Genomic DNA, 19,945 nt, shown 5'->3' with positions numbered 1-19,945 from the left:
AAAGACAGTTTCAAGGAGTTCCCTGGCATGGCACTTCTTCACACAATGTGCTGACGACAAGACCCGAGCGGTTTGCACGCTGTGCCATCAGAGCCTGAAGCGAGGCATTAACGTTCTGAAACTTAGCACAACCTGCATGACCAGGCATCTACATGCAAGACACGGGCTGCAGTGGAGTAAGCACCTTCAAAACCAAAAAAGGGCTCAGGCCCCTCCTGCTTCCTCTTCTGCTGCCTCAGCCTCTTCCTCGACCTCTGGAGTAATGTTGGCGCCTGCCGCACAGCAAACAGAGGATGTGCCACCAACAACACCACCTCCGTCACCAAGCATCTCCACCATGTCACACGGAAGCGTTCAGCTCTCCATCTCACAAACCTTTGAGAGAAAGCGTAAATTCCCACCTAGACACCCTCCCTGGCCCTGAATGCCAGCAATTCTAAACTACTGGCCTTTGAAATGCTGTCATTGAGTCTGGTGGAGACGGACAGCTTCAAACAGCTCATGTCGCTTGCTGTCCCACAGTACGTCGTTCCCAGCCACCACTACTTCTCCAGGAGAGCCGTGCCCTCCCTGCACAACCAAATATCGGATAAAATCAAGTGTGCACTGTGCAACGCCATCTGTGGCAAGGTCCACCTAACCACAGATACTTGGACCAGTAAACACGGCCAGGGACGCTATATCTCCCTAACTGCACACTGGGTAAATGTAGTGGTGGCTGGGCCCCAGGCGGAGAGCTGTTTGGCGCACATCCTTCCGCAGCCAAGGGCATCATTCTTTGCCTCCTGTTGCCTCCTCTTCCTACTCGGCTTCCTCCTTCTCTTCTACCACCTCCTCATCCGGTCAGCGACAGACCTTCACCACCAACTTCAGCACAGCCAGAGGTAAACGTCAGCAGGCCGTTCTGAAACTGATGTGTTTGGGGGACAGGCCCCACACCGCGCAGGAGTTGTGGCGGGGTATAGAACAACAGACCGACAAATGGTTGCTGCCAGTGAGCCTCAAGCCCGGCCAGGTGGTGTGCGATAATGGGGGCGAAATCTCGTTGCAGCTCTGGGACTAGACGGTTTGACACACATCCCTTGCCTGGCGCATGTTCTGAATTTGGTGGTGCAGAGGTTCCTTAAAACTTACCCTGATATGTCAGAGCTGCTGCATAAAGTGTGGGCAGTCTGCACGCTTTCGGCGTTCTCACCCTGCTGCTGCTTGCCTGTCAGCGCTGCAGCGTAACTTCGGCCTTCCCGCTCACCGCCTCATATGCGACGTGCCTACAAGGTGGAACTCCATCTTGCACATGCTGGCCGAGCAGCAGCAGGCGATAGTGGAGTTTCAGCTGCAGCACGCACGGGTAAGTCGCTCGGCGGAACAGCACCACTTCACCACCAATGACTGGGCCTCCATGCGAGACCTGTGTGCCCTGTTGCACTGTTTCGAGTACTCCACCAACATGGCCAGTGGCGATGACGCCGTTATCAGCGTTTCAATACCACTTCTATGTCTCCTTGAGAAAACACTTAGCGCGATGATGGAAGAGGATGTGGCCCAGGATGAGGAGGAGGAAGAGGTGTCATCTCTAACACTTTCGGGCCAGTCTTTTAGAAGTGGCTCAGAAAGAGGATTTTTGCAACAGCAGAGGCCAGTTACAAATTTGGCCAGCCAGGGCCCACTACTGGAGGAGGAGGATGGGGATGAAGCATGTTCACAGCGGGGTGGCATCCAATGCAGCTCGGGCCCATCACTGGTGCATGGCTGGGGGGATACGGAGGATGCAGACGATACGCCCCCCACAGAGGACAACTTGTCCTTACCTCTGGGCAGCCTGGCACACATGAGCGACTACATGCTGCAGTGCCTGCGCAACGACAGCAGAGTTGCCCACATTTTAACGTGTGCTGATTACTGGGTGGCCACCCTGCTGGATTCCCGTTACAAAGACAATGTGCTGTCCTTAATTCCCTCACTGGAGCATGATCGGAAGATGCACGACTACAGGCGCATGCTGGTAGACGCGCTTCCGAAGTGGAAGCACAAGGCGAAGGCAGGGGAGGAGGAAGAGGTCGCTAACGCAGCTGTGTCAGCGCCAGCACCTCAGAAGGCAGGGTTAGCTTGGCCGACATGTGGAAAAGCTTTGTCACCTCGCCGCAACAACCGGCCCCAACTGCAGATATGGAGCGTGTTAGCAGGAGGCAGCATTTGAACAACATGCTGGCTCACGCTCTCTTGTTCTTTCCATGACATTTTTACAGCCATTTTAGTGCTCAAAAGTTCGGGTCCCCATTGACTTCAATGGGGTTCGGATTCGGGGTCAAGTTCGGGTCCTGAACCCAAATTCTTTTTTCAAGTTCGGCTGAACCTGCCGAACTCGAACATCCAGGTGTCCGCTCAACTCTATTTAGCATGACTGGAGGGTTATATTTCCCAATGTTTTGGGGTGTACCCTAATTTTGAAATAAAAAGAAATAGAGCACATAAGATTCTGTTACAGACATATGTATGGACAATGGTTGTGGGCCCACTGTGCCATTTAACCGGTTTGACATTGGGCCAATTCCTAAGGGCGTTTTTCTGGTACATCCTCAGTATTCACCCTTTAACCACTGTACAGGGATGTAGACTTAACTGCGTGTTAGCAACCAGACCGCTACTTCCTGTGATGGTCCTGGTGTATTTGACTTTTATTGTGTCTTCCCCTGGAGAAATGTGCTAGAGCTTTAGGTTTTCTAGTTGCTAGTAACTAGTGAAGAATTTCTGTTTCTCTACCCTTGTACTGACCTCTGCCTGTTTACCGTTTCTGACCCTACGCTGCCTGTCCTGGCCTTAGCCTGTTTACCTATTGATCCTTTGCTGCCTGCACTGACCTTGAACTTGTTTCACAGATTTTCACGATCACTGCCTGCCCTGACCACTGCTTGTTTCCTGACTACGAGTATTGCTTGACCCCTCAGTACCTGGCACCGGTGTGGGTCAGCTGCCAAATACACTGGGACTATTTCAAGAAGTAGTAACCTGGTGACCCCCCTGCAGCAAAGACCAGATCCCTGTATAAGGGTTAAAAAGTGAAAAGCAGGGGACTGTCAGGATAATGCTTGTAAGATAGCCGTAAGTCAAACCGGCACAGAGTTTCCACCCGTAACAGTTTTATAATTAATTGACTATGGCAAATTGTGCTGACACAAGTTACTTTTAAACTATACTGCATTTCTAGAGTGGTAAGTGACATGTTTTTAGTATTTCAACATGAATAACGTAATATATCATTTTAATATAAAAATATACATTTTCTTCTTCACTGTATTATCTTGATTGTTGTTCCTGTATGTACCGTAAATTAGCATCTTTGCTCTTGGAAATCACTTCAGCTAAGACTTAAACTGCAACGTAGAACCTGGCATTATTATTATAAAAAGTGTGGAAATACAAAGCAACACTGGATATAAATAGTACCATAATTAGATCTATAAAACAGCTGTAATAATAAATTACATTAACCTGGCAGACAACCAGAGAAATCCTGTAGCACACCTGAATGCGCCATATGTAAAATCATGTTGCCATTGAAATATTATCAGCTGTGAGCTAACAGCACCAACTGTTATGGAACGATAAAACGATCCAACCTAAAAGTCAAAATGGCTTCTACTGCAATTCCATCTGTTTCGCTAAGTCTTAAATAGATACATTATATATATATATGAATGTATATTACCTTAGGCAGCTCTTTACTACTGCAAGTATGCTGGTGTCTTACATTAATGTTCTTATTATACATTTTGATTGATTGAATACTCTCTGTAAAAACAGACAGGAAAATAGAAACTGAGTTTGTGGAACGTTAGGAATTGACCTGCATTGTATACGTATAGAACTACAAATACTGGTCACCACGACTAATCTCACGGTGACTGGGCTAAGATGGCTGCTGTCCCCAACAGGCAGCCATTTTAGCTAAGGGCCTTGGGAGGTTGTACACCTCCACCCCCCTTCACAGCCCTGATCAGGGCTGACTTGTCAATTGTAGCTCCCTCACTGTAAAAGCAAGTGAGGGGGCTACAGTAGGGCTCCGATGGGGGAGATTGGTGCTGAAGAAGACAACACCAATTACTCCCAAGGTTACAAAGGGGACACCGATGTTTGACATGCCCTGTAAGTACTGTGATTAGCTGTTATTGGCAAGGGAGCTGCCAGAAGCTGATCTTGATGATTTGCGTGCTCAAGTGCATTCATTATGGTAGAACATTCCTCAGACAACTATTGATAACCTCATTGATAGCATGCAAGGCATGTAAGTGTGCTGCACACAGCTACTGTTGCTATGTCGCTGTGTCTGTGGGTTGATGTGGTCCAGTGCCATGGGAAGTTTAGCCTGTTGGTCTGCTGAGTTGCGCTGCCTGCAGGTGCTGTGTTGTATGGCAGTGGTCGCCATGTGAAGCTGCAACATTTTAGGTTATGCACCTACTTGAAAGAGTTCACCTTGATGTGGCGAGTGGGCCAATGCATTTTAATCAAAAAGTATACATAGTACCTCATCTATTGTTCAAAATTATGTTGAAAAGCATTACATCATCCATGTTTTTTTTCTTTTTGTCAGAATAAATAAATTTCAGATAGTGTTACTTTTGATTTTTGCATGTGCGCAACATCTTCTTGTGTATGTCCTGCAACCGCTGAGCGATGATCAGTACCATAAAAAAAATGAGAAATAATAGTTAGGGAGGTATATCTATCTATCTATTTATCTATCTATATACACACACTGTTCTCACTCCCTTAATACTTTTGCATTTATTAACGCAAAAGTATTCAACATCACATTGTTTTTACTGGCTAACTCGGCACTATGCAATTCTTGCCACACACCAGATCCTGAAGAAATGTACACAGGTTTTCTATATGATTCTGACTATGTAGCTGAATATATGACTATTGATTAATAAATAAAATAAATAATTTGAAATATAGGTTTTAAATATATGTTTATTATTCTTATTTTTTTCTGACTCCACTATCCCTTACAGCATTATTTTCTCACATAAATACATTAAATTATTTGTGTTATGGCAATATAAAACACCTTACATGTAATAATAATATTGATTAATATATAATGAATTAATACTAATAATTACAAAAATATTTACCATAAATAAACATTTTTTTAATAAAATCTTATAATAAAAATTAATTATGTATATAAAAAATATTGAAAAAAATAACAAATTTATAATAAAATAAAATTATTAAAATAGTAATATATAAAAAAAATTAATGATAGTTATATTTTTTGAGATGAGCAAATTTCCACTTATAAAATTTGTTTACACGTCGTTTGCTGGTATAAGGTAAATTGCGTTATGGATCCAGTTACCATGGACTATAACGTAATTCTTTGACAGAATGCATAAGGGAATGCCTATAGAGGCATTCCGTTATACATTCCATCATAATAGAAGTCTATGGGCTGCAAAACGGATCCGTCCTGTTTCCGTTATGCAGAAGAGGACTCCCCTGCATAACTGAAACGGAACGGATCCGTTTTGCAGCCCATGGACTTCTATTATGACGGAATGAATAACGGAATGCCTTTGCATTCCGTCACAGAATTGCGTTATGGTCCCTGGTAATGGAATCCATAACGCAATTCACCTTTTACCACCAAACAAAGTGTGAACGAATTTCAAAATATGAAATTCGCTCATCTCTAGTTGCATACAATAAAGGTTACGCAGTTTTCGTCGATGCAATTTAGTGAATATATGCACGCTTGTTTTTGGTAGTGCCGTGGAGTTTGTTTCATAGATGTATAGTTATATATTATATATATATATATATATATATATAAGCTCTAAAAGGATAAGGCAGCACTCCAGATAAAGTGAAAAAAGGTGGATCTTTTATTCCCTCTGCAACGTTTCAACCGTCTCAATGCGGTCTTTCTCAAGCATATCACACAGTGTCATACAAGGGTATATATACCCACAATCCATAGCAAGAAATTTAAAGTGACAATTAATCAATATACAACATGATTAGTTCATAAGAAACATAAAAAACATAATAAAGTGCATTGTGCATTGTAAAGTGAATCTAACTAATACAATTACATGATGATTTATATATCATAGTACATTCACAGTGTGTACAGCTTTATTATCAATCTCTACTGTGATTAAATTGTTGGTTCACAACTAGAGTTGAGCGAACACCTGGATGTTCGGGTTCGAGAAGTTCGGCCGAACATCCCGGAAATGTTCGGGTTCGGGATCCGAACCCGATCCGAACTTCGTCCCGAACCCGAACCCCATTGAAGTCAATGGGGACCCAAACTTTTCGGCACTAAAAAGGCTGTAAAACAGCCCAGGAAAGAGCTAGAGGGCTGCAAAAGGCAGCAACATGTAGGTAAATCCCCTGCAAACAAATGTGGATAGGGAAATGAATTAAAATAAAAATTAAATAAAAAAAAATTAACCAAAATCAATTGGAGAGAGGTTCCATAGCAGAGAATCTGGCTTCCCGTCACCCACCACTGGAACAGTCCATTCTCAGATATTTAGGCCCCGGCACCCAGGCAGAGGAGAGAGGTCCCGTAACAGAGAATCTGTCTTCATGTCAGCAGAGAATTAGTCTGCATGTCATAGCAGAGAATGAGGCTTCACGTCAGCCACCACTGCAACAGTCCATTGGCATATATTTAGGCCCAGCACCCAGGCAGAGGAGGGAGGTCCCGTAACAGAGAATCTGTCTTCATGTCAGCAGAGAATTAGTCTGCATGTCATAGCAGAGAATGAGGCTTCACGTCAGCCACCACTGCAACAGTCCATTGGCATATATTTAGGCCCAGCACACACACAGGCAGAGGAGAGAGGTCCCGTAACAGAGAATCTGGCTTCATGTCAGCAGAGAATCAGTCTGCATGTCATAGCAGAGAATGAGGCTTCACGTCAGCCACCACTGCAACAGTCCATTGGCATATATTTAGGCCCAGCACACACACAGGCAGAGGAGAGAGGTCCCGTAACAGAGGATCTGGCTTCATGTCAGCAGAGAATCAGTCTGCATGTCATAGCAGAGAATCAGGCTTCACGTCAGCCACCACTGCAACAGTCCATTGTCATAAATTTAGGCCCAGCACCCAGGCAGAGGAGAGAGGTCCCGTAACAGACAATCTGGCTTCATGTCAGCAGAGAATTAGTCTGCATGTCATAGCAGAGAATGAGGCTTCACGTCAGCCACCACTGCAACAGTCCATTGGCATATATTTAGGCCTAGCACACAGGCAGAGGAGAGAGGTCCCGTAACAGACAATCTGGCTTCATGTCAGCAGAGAATCAGTCTGCATGTCATAGCAGAGAATGAGGCTTCACGTCACCCACCACTGCAACAGTCCATTGGCATATATTTAGGCCTAGCACACAGGCAGAGCAGAGAGGTCCCGTAACAGACAATCTGGCTTCATGACAGCAGAGAATCAGTCTGCATGTCATAGCAGAGAATGAGGCTTCACGTCACCCACCACTGCAACAGTCCATTGGCATATATTTAGGCCTAGCACACAGGCAGAGCAGAGAGGTCCCGTAACAGACGATCTGGCTTCATGTCAGCAGAGAATCAGTCTGCATGTCATAGCAGAGAATGAGGCTTCACGTCAGCCACCACTGCAACAGTCCATTGGCATATACAGACGTGGACAAAATTGTTGGTACCCTTTGGTCAATGAAAGAAAAAGTCACAATGGTCACAGAAATAACTTTAATCTGACAAAAGTAATAATAAATTAAAATTCTATAAATGTTAACCAATGAAAGTCAGACATTGTTTTTCAACCATGCTTCAACAGAATTATGTAAAAAAATAAACTCATGAAACAGGCATGGACAAAAATGATGGTACCCCTAGAAAACACAGAACATAATGTGACCAAAGGGACATGTTAATTCAAGGTGTGTCCACTAATTAGCATCACAGGTGTCTACAACCTTGTAATCAGCCATTGGGCCTATATATATGGCTCCAGGTAATCACTGTGTTGTTTGGTGATATGGTGTGTACCACACTCGACATGGACCAGAGGAAGCAAAGGAAAGAGCTGTCTCAAGAGATCAGAAAGAAAATTATAGACAAGCATGTTAAAGGTAAAGGCTATAAGACCATCTCCAAGCAACTAGATGTTCCTGTGAGTACAGTTGCACATATTATTCATAAGTTTAAGATCCATGGGACTGTAGCCAACCTCCCTGGACGTGGCCGCAGGAGGAAAATTGATGACAAATCTAAGAGACGGATAATCCGAATGGTAACAAAAGAGCCTAGAAAGACTTCTAAAGAGATTCAAGGTGAACTTCATGCTCAAGGAACATCAGTGTCAGATCGCACCATCCGTCGTTGTTTGAGCCAAAGTGGACTACATGGGAGACGACCAAGGAGGACACCATTGTTGAAAACGAATCATAAAAAAGCAAGACTGGAATATGCCAAACTACATGTTGACAAGCCACAAAGCTTCTGGGAGAATGTCCTGTGGACAGATGAGACAAAAATCGAAGTTTTTGCCAAGGCACATCAGCTGTATGTTCACAGACGAAAAAATGAAGCATATCAAGAAAAGAACACTGTCCCTACTGTGAAACATGGAGGAGGCTCTGTTATGTTCTGGGGCTGCTTTGCTGCGTCTGGCACAGGGTGTCTTGAATCTGTGCAGGGTACAATGAAATCTCAAGACTATCAAGGAATTCTAGAGAGAAATGTACTAGCCAGTGTCAGAAAGCTTGGTCTCAGTCGCAGGTCATGGGTCTTGCAACAGGACAATGACCCAAAACACACCGCTAAAAACACCCAAGAATGGCTAAGAGGAAAAAATTGGACTATTCTAAAGTGGCCTTCTATGAGCCCTGACCTCAATCCTATTGAGCATCTTTGGAAGGAGCTGAAACATGCAGTCTGGAAAAGGCACCCTTCAAACCGGACACAACTGGAGCAGTTTGCTCATGAGGAGTGGGCCAAAATACCTGCTGAGAGGTGCAGATGTCTCATTGACAGTTACAGGAAGCGTTTGATTGCAGTGATTGCCTCAAAAGGTTGCGCAACAAAATATTAAGTTAGGGGTACCATCATTTTTGTCCATGCCTGTTTCATGAGTTTATTTTTTTACATAATTCTGTTGAAGCATGGTTGAAAAACAATGTCTGACTTTCATTGGTTAACATTTATAGAATTTTAATTTATTATTACTTTTGTCAGATTAAAGTTATTTCTGTGACCATTGTGACTTTTTCTTTCATTGACCAAAGGGTACCAACAATTTTGTCCACGTCTGTATTTAGGCCTAGCACACAGGCAGAGGAGAGAGGTCCCGTAACAGACAATCTGGCTTCATGTCAGCAGAGAATCAGTCTGCATGTCATAGCAGAGAATGAGGCTTCACGTCACCCACCACTGCAACAGTCCATTGGCATATATTTAGGCCCAGCACCCAGGCAGAGGAGGGAGGTCCCGTAACAGAGAATCTGTCTTCATGTCAGCAGAGAATTAGTCTGCATGTCATAGCAGAGAATGAGGCTTCACGTCAGCCACCACTGCAACAGTCCATTGGCATATATTTAGGCCCAGCACCCAGGCAGAGGAGGGAGGTCCCGTAACAGAGAATCTGTCTTCATGTCAGCAGAGAATTAGTCTGCATGTCATAGCAGAGAATGAGGCTTCACGTCAGCCACCACTGCAACAGTCCATTGGCATATATTTAGGCCCAGCACCCAGGCAGAGGAGGGAGGTCCCGTAACAGACAATCTGGCTTCATGTCAGCAGAGAATCAGTCTGCATGTCATAGCAGAGAATGAGGCTTCACGTCACCCACCACTGCAACAGTCCATTGGCATATATTTAGGCCCAGCACCCAGGCAGAGGAGGGAGGTCCCGTAACAGAGAATCTGTCTTCATGTCAGCAGAGAATTAGTCTGCATGTCATAGCAGAGAATGAGGCTTCACGTCAGCCACCACTGCAACAGTCCATTGGCATATATTTAGGCCCAGCACCCAGGCAGAGGAGGGAGGTCCCGTAACAGAGAATCTGTCTTCATGTCAGCAGAGAATTAGTCTGCATGTCATAGCAGAGAATGAGGCTTCACGTCAGCCACCACTGCAACAGTCCATTGGCATATATTTAGGCCCAGCACACACACAGGCAGAGGAGAGAGGTCCCGTAACAGAGAATCTGTCTTCATGTCAGCAGAGAATTAGTCTGCATGTCATAGCAGAGAATGAGGCTTCACGTCAGCCACCACTGCAACAGTCCATTGGCATATATTTAGGCCCAGCACCCAGGCAGAGGAGGGAGGTCCCGTAACAGAGAATCTGTCTTCATGTCAGCAGAGAATTAGTCTGCATGTCATAGCAGAGAATGAGGCTTCACGTCAGCCACCACTGCAACAGTCCATTGGCATATATTTAGGCCCAGCACACACACAGGCAGAGGAGAGAGGTCCCGTAACAGAGAATCTGGCTTCATGTCAGCAGAGAATCAGTCTGCATGTCATAGCAGAGAATGAGGCTTCACGTCAGCCACCACTGCAACAGTCCATTGGCATATATTTAGGCCCAGCACACACACAGGCAGAGGAGAGAGGTCCCGTAACAGAGAATCTGGCTTCATGTCAGCAGAGAATCAGTCTGCATGTCATAGCAGAGAATGAGGCTTCACGTCAGCCACCACTGCAACAGTCCATTGGCATATATTTAGGCCCAGCACACACACAGGCAGAGGAGAGAGGTCCCGTAACAGAGGATCTGGCTTCATGTCAGCAGAGAATCAGTCTGCATGTCATAGCAGAGAATCAGGCTTCACGTCAGCCACCACTGCAACAGTCCATTGTCATAAATTTAGGCCCAGCACCCAGGCAGAGGAGAGAGGTCCCGTAACAGACAATCTGGCTTCATGTCAGCAGAGAATTAGACTGCATGTCATAGCAGAGAATGAGGCTTCACGTCAGCCACCACTGCAACAGTCCATTGGCATATATTTAGGCCTAGCACACAGGCAGAGGAGAGAGGTCCCGTAACAGAGAATCTGGCTTCATGTCAGCAGAGAATTAGTCTGCATGTCATAGCAGAGAATGAGGCTTCACGTCAGCCACCACTGCAACAGTCCATTGGCATATATTTAGGCCCAGCACCCAGGCAGAGGAGGGAGGTCCCGTAACAGAGAATCTGTCTTCATGTCAGCAGAGAATTAGTCTGCATGTCATAGCAGAGAATGAGGCTTCACGTCAGCCACCACTGCAACAGTCCATTGGCATATATTTAGGCCCAGCACACACACAGGCAGAGGAGAGAGGTCCCGTAACAGAGAATCTGTCTTCATGTCAGCAGAGAATTAGTCTGCATGTCATAGCAGAGAATGAGGCTTCACGTCAGCCACCACTGCAACAGTCCATTGGCATATATTTAGGCCCAGCACCCAGGCAGAGGAGGGAGGTCCCGTAACAGAGAATCTGTCTTCATGTCAGCAGAGAATTAGTCTGCATGTCATAGCAGAGAATGAGGCTTCACGTCAGCCACCACTGCAACAGTCCATTGGCATATATTTAGGCCCAGCACACACACAGGCAGAGGAGAGAGGTCCCGTAACAGAGAATCTGGCTTCATGTCAGCAGAGAATCAGTCTGCATGTCATAGCAGAGAATGAGGCTTCACGTCAGCCACCACTGCAACAGTCCATTGGCATATATTTAGGCCCAGAACACACACAGGCAGAGGAGAGAGGTCCCGTAACAGAGAATCTGGCTTCATGTCAGCAGAGAATCAGTCTGCATGTCATAGCAGAGAATGAGGCTTCACGTCAGCCACCACTGCAACAGTCCATTGGCATATATTTAGGCCCAATACACACACAGGCAGAGGAGAGAGGTCCCGTAACAGAGGATCTGGCTTCATGTCAGCAGAGAATCAGTCTGCATGTCATAGCAGAGAATCAGGCTTCACGTCAGCCACCACTGCAACAGTCCATTGTCATAAATTTAGGCCCAGCACCCAGGCAGAGGAGAGAGGTCCCGTAACAGACAATCTGGCTTCATGTCAGCAGAGAATTAGACTGCATGTCATAGCAGAGAATGAGGCTTCACGTCAGCCACCACTGCAACAGTCCATTGGCATATATTTAGGCCTAGCACACAGGCAGAGCAGAGAGGTCCCGTAACAGACAATCTGGCTTCATGTCAGCAGAGAATCAGTCTGCATGTCATAGCAGAGAATGAGGCTTCACGTCACCCACCACTGCAACAGTCCATTGGCATATATTTAGGCCTAGCACACAGGCAGAGGAGAGGTTCATTCAACTTTGGGTAGCCTCGCAATATAATGGTAAAATGAAAATAAAAATAGGATTGAATGAGGAAGTGCCCTGGAGTCCAATAATATATGGTTATGGGGAGGTAGTTAATGTCTAATCTGGACAAGGGACGGACAGGTCCTGTGGGATCCATGCCTGGTTCATTTTTATGAACGTCAGCTTGTCCACATTGGCTGTAGACAGGCGGCTGCGTTTGTCTGTAATGACGCCCCCTGCCGTGCTGAATACACGTTCAGACAAAACGCTGGCTGCCGGGCAGGCCAGCACCTCCAAGGCATAAAAGGCTAGCTCTGGCCACGTGGACAATTTAGAGACCCAGAAGTTGAATGGGGCCGAACCATCAGTCAGTACGTGGAGGGGTGTGCACACGTACTGTTCCACCATGTTAGTGAAATGTTGCCTCCTGCTAACACGTTGCGTATCAGGTGGTGGTGCAGTTAGCTGTGGCGTGTTGACAAAAGTTTTCCACATCTCTGCCATGCTAACCCTGCCCTCAGAGGAGCTGGCCGTGACACAGCTGCCTTGGCGACCTCTTGCTCCTCCTCTGCCTTGGCCTTGGGCTTCCACTTGTTCCCCTGTGACATTTGGGAATGCTCTCAGTAGCGCGTCTACCAACGTGCGCTTGTACTCGCGCATCTTCCTATCACGCTCCAGTGCAGGAAGTAAGGTGGGCACATTGTCTTTGTAGCGTGGATCCAGCAGGGTGGCAACCCAGTAGTCCGCACAGGTTAAAATGTGGGCAACTCTGCTGTCGTTGCGCAGGCACTGCAGCATGTAGTCGCTCATGTGTGCCAGGCTGCCCAGGGGTAAGGACAAGCTGTCCTCTGTGGGAGGCGTATCGTCATCGTCCTGCCTTTCCCCCCAGCCACGCACCAGTGATGGACCCGAGCTGCGTTGGGTGCCACCCCGCTGTGACCATGCTTCATCCTCATCCTCCTCCACCTCCTCCTCATCCTCGTCCTCCTCGTCCTCCAGTAGTGGGCCCTGGCTGGCCACATTTGTACCTGGCCTCTGCTGTTGCCAAAAACCTCCCTCTGAGTCACTTCGAAGAGACTGGCCTGAAAGTGCTAAAAATGACCCCTCTTCCTCCTCCTCCTCCTCCTCCTCCTCCTGGGCCACCTCCTCTTCCATCATCGCCCTAAGTGTTTTCTCAAGGAGACATAGAAGTGGTATTGTAACGCTGATAACGGTGTCATCGCCACTGGCCATGTTGGTGGAGTACTCGAAACAGCGCAACAGGGCACACAGGTCTCGCATGGAGGCCCAGTCATTGGTGGTGAAGTGGTGCTGTTCTGTAGTGCGACTGACCCGTGCGTGCTGCAGCTGAAACTCCACTATGGCCTGCTGCTGCTCGCACAGTCTGTCCAGCATGTGCAAGGTGGAGTTCCACCTGGTGGGCACGTCGCATATGAGGCGGTGAGCGGGAAGGCCGAAGTTACGCTGTAGCGCAGACAGGCGAGCAGCAGCAGGATGTGAACGCCGGAAGCGCGAACAGACGGCCCGCACTTTATGCAGCAGCTCTGACATGTCGGGGTAGTTGTGAATGAACTTCTGCACCACCAAATTCAGCACATGCGCCAAGCAAGGGATGTGCGTCAAATTGGCTAGTCCCAGAGCTGCAACGAGATTTCGCCCATTATCACACACCACCAGGCCAGGCTTGAGGCTCACCGGCAGCAACCACTCGTCGGTCTGTTGTTCAATACCCCGCCACAACTCCTGTGCGGTGTGGGGCCTGTCCCCCAAACATATGAGTTTCAGAATGGCCTGCTGACGTTTACCCCGGGCTGTGCTGAAGTTGGTGGTGAAGGTGTGTGGCTGACTGGATGAGCAGGTGGAAGAAGAGGAGGAGGAAGCCGAGAAGGAGGAGGTGGCAACAGGAGGCAAAGAATGTTGCCCTGCGATCCTTGGCGGCGGAAGGACGTGCGCCAAACAGCTCTCCGCCTGGGGCCCAGCTGCCACTACATTTACCCAGTGTGCAGTTAGGGAGATATAGCGTCCCTGGCCGTGCTTACTGGTCCACGTATCTGTGGTTAGGTGGACCTTGCTACAGATGGCGTTGCGCAGTGCACACTTGATTTTATCGGATACTTGGTTGTGCAGGGAAGGCACGGCTCTCTTGGAGAAGTAGTGCCGGCTGGGAACAACATACTGTGGGACAGCAAGCGACATGAGCTGTTTGAAGCTGTCTGTGTCCACCAGCCTAAATGACAGCATTTCATAGGCCAGTAGTTTAGAAATGCTGGCATTCAGGGCCAGGGATCGAGGGTGGCTAGGTGGGAATTTACGCTTTCTATCAAATGTTTGTGAGATGGAGAGCTGAACGCTGGCGTGTGACATGGTTGAGACGCTTGGTGACGGAGGTGGTGGTGGTGGTGTTGGTGGTACATCCCCTGTTTGCTGGGCGGCAGGTGCCAACGTTCCTCCAGAGGCGGAGGAAGAGGCCGAGGCGGCAGCAGCAGAATAGGCCGAGGCGGCAGCAGCAGAAGAGGTAGCAGGGGGAGCCTGAGTGACTTCCTTGGTTTTAAGGTGTTTACTCCACTGCAGTTCATGCTTTGCATGCAGGTGCCTGGTCATGCAGGTTGTGCTCAGGTTCAGAACGTTAATGCCTCGCTTCAGGCTCTGATGGCACAGCGTGCAAACCACTCGGGTCTTGTCGTCAGCACATTGTTTGAAGAAGTGCCATGCCAGGGAACTCCTTGAAGCTGCCTTTGGGGTGCTCGGTCCCAGATGGCTGCGGTCAGTAGCAGGCGGAGTCTCTTGGCGGCGGGTGTTCTGCTTTTGCCCACTGCTCCCTCTTTTGCTACGCTGTTGGCTCGGTCTCACCACTGCCTCTTCCTCCGAACTGTGAAAGTCAGTGGCACGACCTTCATTCCATGTGGGGTCTAGGACCTCATCGTCCCCTGCATCGTCTTCCACCCAGTCTTGATCCCTGACCTCCTGTTCAGTCTGCACACTGCAGAAAGACGCAGCAGTTGGCACCTGTGTTTCGTCATCATCAGAGACATGCTGAGGTGGTATTCCCATGTCCTCATCATCAGGAAACATAAGTGGTTGTGCGTCAGTGCATTCTATGTCTTTCACCGCTGGGGAAGGGCTAGGTGGATGCCCTTGGGAAACCCTGCCAGCGGAGTCTTCAAACAGCATAAGAGACTGCTGCATAACTTGAGGCTGAGACAGTTTCCCTGGTATGCATGGGGGTGATGTGACAGACTGATGGGGTTGGTTTTCAGGCGCCATCTGTGCGCTTTCTGCAGAAGACTGGGTGGGAGATAATGTGAACGTGCTGGATCCACTGTCGGCCACCCAATTGACTAATGCCTGTACCTGCTCAGGCCTTACCATCCTTAGAACGGCATTGGGCCCCACCATATATCGCTGTAAATTCTGGCGGCTACTGGGACCTGAGGTAGTTGGTACACTAGGACGTGTGGATGTGGCAGAACGGCCACGTCCTCTCCCAGCACCAGAGGGTCCACTAACACCACCACGACCATGTCCACGTCCGCGTCCCTTACTAGATGTTTTTCTCATTGTTATGGTTCACCACAACAACAAATATATTATTTGGCCCAATGTATTGTATTCAAATTCAGCGGGATATAAATTTGAGGCCTAGTATTTAGGCGCTGGGTGACCGGTATGGATTTAGTGACAGAATTAGACTTGGAAATGCACAGAAGCGTGTGTGTGTGAAGTTATTCTGAATGACCCAATGTGCACCTTGAATATTATATACCCTTTTAGGGATAGATTTCAAATAGCTCTGATATAGCAGAAACCACTAAATTATGAAATTGCTAAATTGGGAATTGTATTTCAACCCAGAACAAGAAATGTGCTTGAACGGACACTAAATAACTCGCCCAGCTACAGCACTAACGAGAGATTTAGCAGGATATAAATTTGAGGCCTAGTATTTAGGCGCTGGGTGACAGGTATGGGTTTAGTGACAGAATTAGACTTGGAAATACACAGTAGCGGGTGTGTGTGAAGTTATTCTGAATGACCCAATGTGCACCTTGAATATTATATACCCTTTTAGGGATAGATTTCAAATAGCTCTGATATAGCAGAAACCACTAAATTATGAAATTGCTAAATTGGGAATTGTATTTCAACCCAGAACAAGAAATGTGCTTGAACGGACACTAAATAACTCGCCCAGCTACAGCACTAACGAGAGATTTAGCAGGATATAAATTTGAGGCCTAGTATTTAGGCGCTGGGTGACAGGTATGGGTTTAGTGACAGAATTAGACTTGGAAATACACAGTAGCGGGTGTGTGTGAAGTTATTCTGAATGACCCAATGTGCACCTTGAATATTATATACCCTTTTAGGGATAGATTTCAAATAGCTCTGATATAGCAGAAACCACTAAATTATGAAATTGCTAAATTGGGAATTGTATTTCAACCCAGAACAAGAAATGTGCTTGAACGGACACTAAATAACTCGCCCAGCTACAGCACTAACGAGAGATTTAGCAGGATATAAATTTGAGGCCTAGTATTTAGGCGCTGGGTGACAGGTATGGGTTTAGTGACAGAATTAGACTTGGAAATACACAGTAGCGGGTGTGTGTGAAGTTATTCTGAATGACCCAATGTGCACCTTGAATATTATATACCCTTTTAGGGATAGATTTCAAATAGCTCTGATATAGCAGAAACCACTAAATTATGAAATTGCTAAATTGGGAATTGTATTTCAACCCAGAACAAGAAATGTGCTTGAACGGACACTAAATAACTCGCCCAGCTACAGCACTAACGAGAGATTTAGCAGGATATAAATTTGAGGCCTAGTATTTAGGCGCTGGGTGACAGGTATGGGTTTAGTGACAGAATTAGACTTGGAAATACACAGTAGCGGGTGTGTGTGAAGTTATTCTGAATGACCCAATGTGCACCTTGAATATTATATACCCTTTTAGGGATAGATTTCAAATAGCTCTGATATAGCAGAAACCACTAAATTATGAAATTGCTAAATTGGGAATTGTATTTCAACCCAGAACAAGAAATGTGCTTGAACGGACACTAAATAACTCGCCCAGCTACAGCACTAACGAGAGATTTAGCAGGATATAAATTTGAGGCCTAGTATTTAGGCGCTGGGTGACAGGTATGGGTTTAGTGACAGAATTAGACTTGGAAATACACAGTAGCGGGTGTGTGTGAAGTTATTCTGAATGACCCAATGTGCACCTTGAATATTATATACCCTTTTAGGGATAGATTTCAAATAGCTCTGATATAGCAGAAACCACTAAATTATGAAATTGCTAAATTGGGAATTGTATTTCAACCCAGAACAAGAAATGTGCTTGAACGGACACTAAATAACTCGCCCAGCTACAGCACTAACGAGAGATTTAGCAGGATATAAATTTGAGGCCTAGTATTTAGGCGCTGGGTGACAGGTATGGGTTTAGTGACAGAATTAGACTTGGAAATACACAGTAGCGGGTGTGTGTGAAGTTATTCTGAATGACCCAATGTGCACCTTAAATATTATATACCCTTTTAGGGATAGATTTCAAATAGCTCTGATACAGCAGAAACCACTAAATTTTTAAATTGCTAAATTGGGAATTGTATTTCAACCCAGAACAAAAAATGTGCTTTGACGGACACTAAATAACTTTCCCAGCCACAACAGGACAGCGGTAACGAGAGATTTAGCGGGATATAAATTTGAGGCCTAGTATTTAGGCGCTGGGTGACCGGTATGGATTTAGTGACAGAATTAGACTGGGATATGGCCAAAAAATAACCACACTATTGCTGGTTAAATGCACTTGGTGATGGGCGCAGCTTGCCCCTGATGTAGTATATGGCCAAAAAATGAACAGACTATTGCTGGTTAAATGCACTTGGTGTCACAGCTTGACCAACCACACTACTGAGGGTTAAATGCACTTGGTGACGGGCGCAGCTTGCCCCTGATTTAGTATATGGCCAAAAAATGAACAGACTATTGCTGGTTAAATGCACTTGGTGTGATAGCTTGACCAACCACACTACTGAGGGTTAAATGCACTTGGTGTGACAGCTTCACCCTGATGTAGGCTTTAGCCAAAAAACAACCACACCATTGAGGGTTAAATGCACTTGGTCGCAGCTTGTGCTGGCGCACCACAAGACACAAAATGGCCGCCGATCACCCCAGAAAAATGTGACTGACAAACGGTCTGGGCAGCCTAAAAACAGTGAGCAATTGAGGATCAGCAGCTCAATGATCCACAGCTGCAGATCGATCAGTTAATCAAGTCCTTTGGAGGAGTTAATCTGCCTAATCTCGCCCTACTGTCGCAGCCGCAACCTCTCCCTACGCTAATCAGAGCAGAGTGACGGGCGGCGCTATGTGACTCCAGCTTAAATAGAGGCTGGGTCACATGGTGCTCTGGCCAATCACAGCCATGCCAATAGTAGGCATGGCTGTGATGGCCTCTTGGGGCAAGTAGTATGACGCTTGTTGATTGGCTGCTTTGCAGCCTTTCAAAAAGCGCCAAGAAAGCGTCACAAAAGCGCGAAGAAAGCGACGAACACCGAACCCGAACCCGGACTTTTACGAAAATGTCCGGGTTCGGGTCCGTGTCACGGACACCCCAAAATTCGGTACGAACCCGAACTATACAGTTCGAGTTCGCTCATCCCTATTCACAACTCATCCATGTACTCGAAGTCACCTGTGTATCATATAAAGTGCAATTATAACAATAAAAGTTAAAAACAACTCACACCGTAACACCCGTGCAGGGGCGCCAAGATCCGCGTCCTCACTGTCAAACCGCGCATGCCCAAGATGTCAACCGCGTCACAGGAGCGACACCATCCAGGCCGAAACCAGCAGCCGTCATCAAGGAAACGTGACGTCAAAGACACGTGACCCGGGAGGCGGCTACATGGCCAAACCAGAGGCGTCGCCGGGAAACACCCACGGTGCAGGGTCCGCGTCACCAGGTCAGACACGCCTACAGTAGTGGCGTCGCTGCCATAGCAACAGCTGGCCCAGCAACATGCTCAGTGTCTCCACGAAATCCAGCGGAAGGCATAGGGCAGGCGCGGGCCCACAAAAGAACGGCGGAGGGAGAGCAAACAGCCAAATAAAAATCTATGAAAACATATATAGACGAGGATTAATAAATACCTCATTAGGTCGGTTTCTGGAACTGGGCACCGTGGCATTGATGTGCTTTGGACCCAAGTCCGTCATGGACCGGGGGCGATGGTCGTGAGAACGACGTGGCCCCTTCTGGTCCCCGTCCCAGTGTGAGACAACATGAGTATGGCACAGATAATTTAGGGGTAATCCCTGTTGCTGATATACTCGGACCACGTTCACTCCTATTTCTAAATACTCTAAACATATTAATACAGTTTGACCTAATGAGGTATTTATTAATCCTCGTCTATATATGTTTTCATAGATTTTTATTTGGCCGTTTGCTCTCCCTCCGCCGTTCTTTTGTGGGCCCGCGCCTGCCCAATGCCTTCCGCTGGATTTCGTGGAGACACTGAGCATGTTGCTGGGCCGGCTGTTGCTATGGCAGCGACGCCACTACTGTAGGCGTGTCTGACCTGGTGACGCGGACCCTGC

The sequence above is a fragment of the Bufo gargarizans genome, chromosome 2 (genome assembly GCF_014858855.1).
Source record: "Bufo gargarizans isolate SCDJY-AF-19 chromosome 2, ASM1485885v1, whole genome shotgun sequence".
Classification (NCBI taxonomy): Eukaryota; Metazoa; Chordata; class Amphibia; order Anura; family Bufonidae; genus Bufo; species Bufo gargarizans.
The sequence above is the reverse complement of the archived record's forward strand: the minus strand, read 5'-3'. Positions refer to the sequence as shown.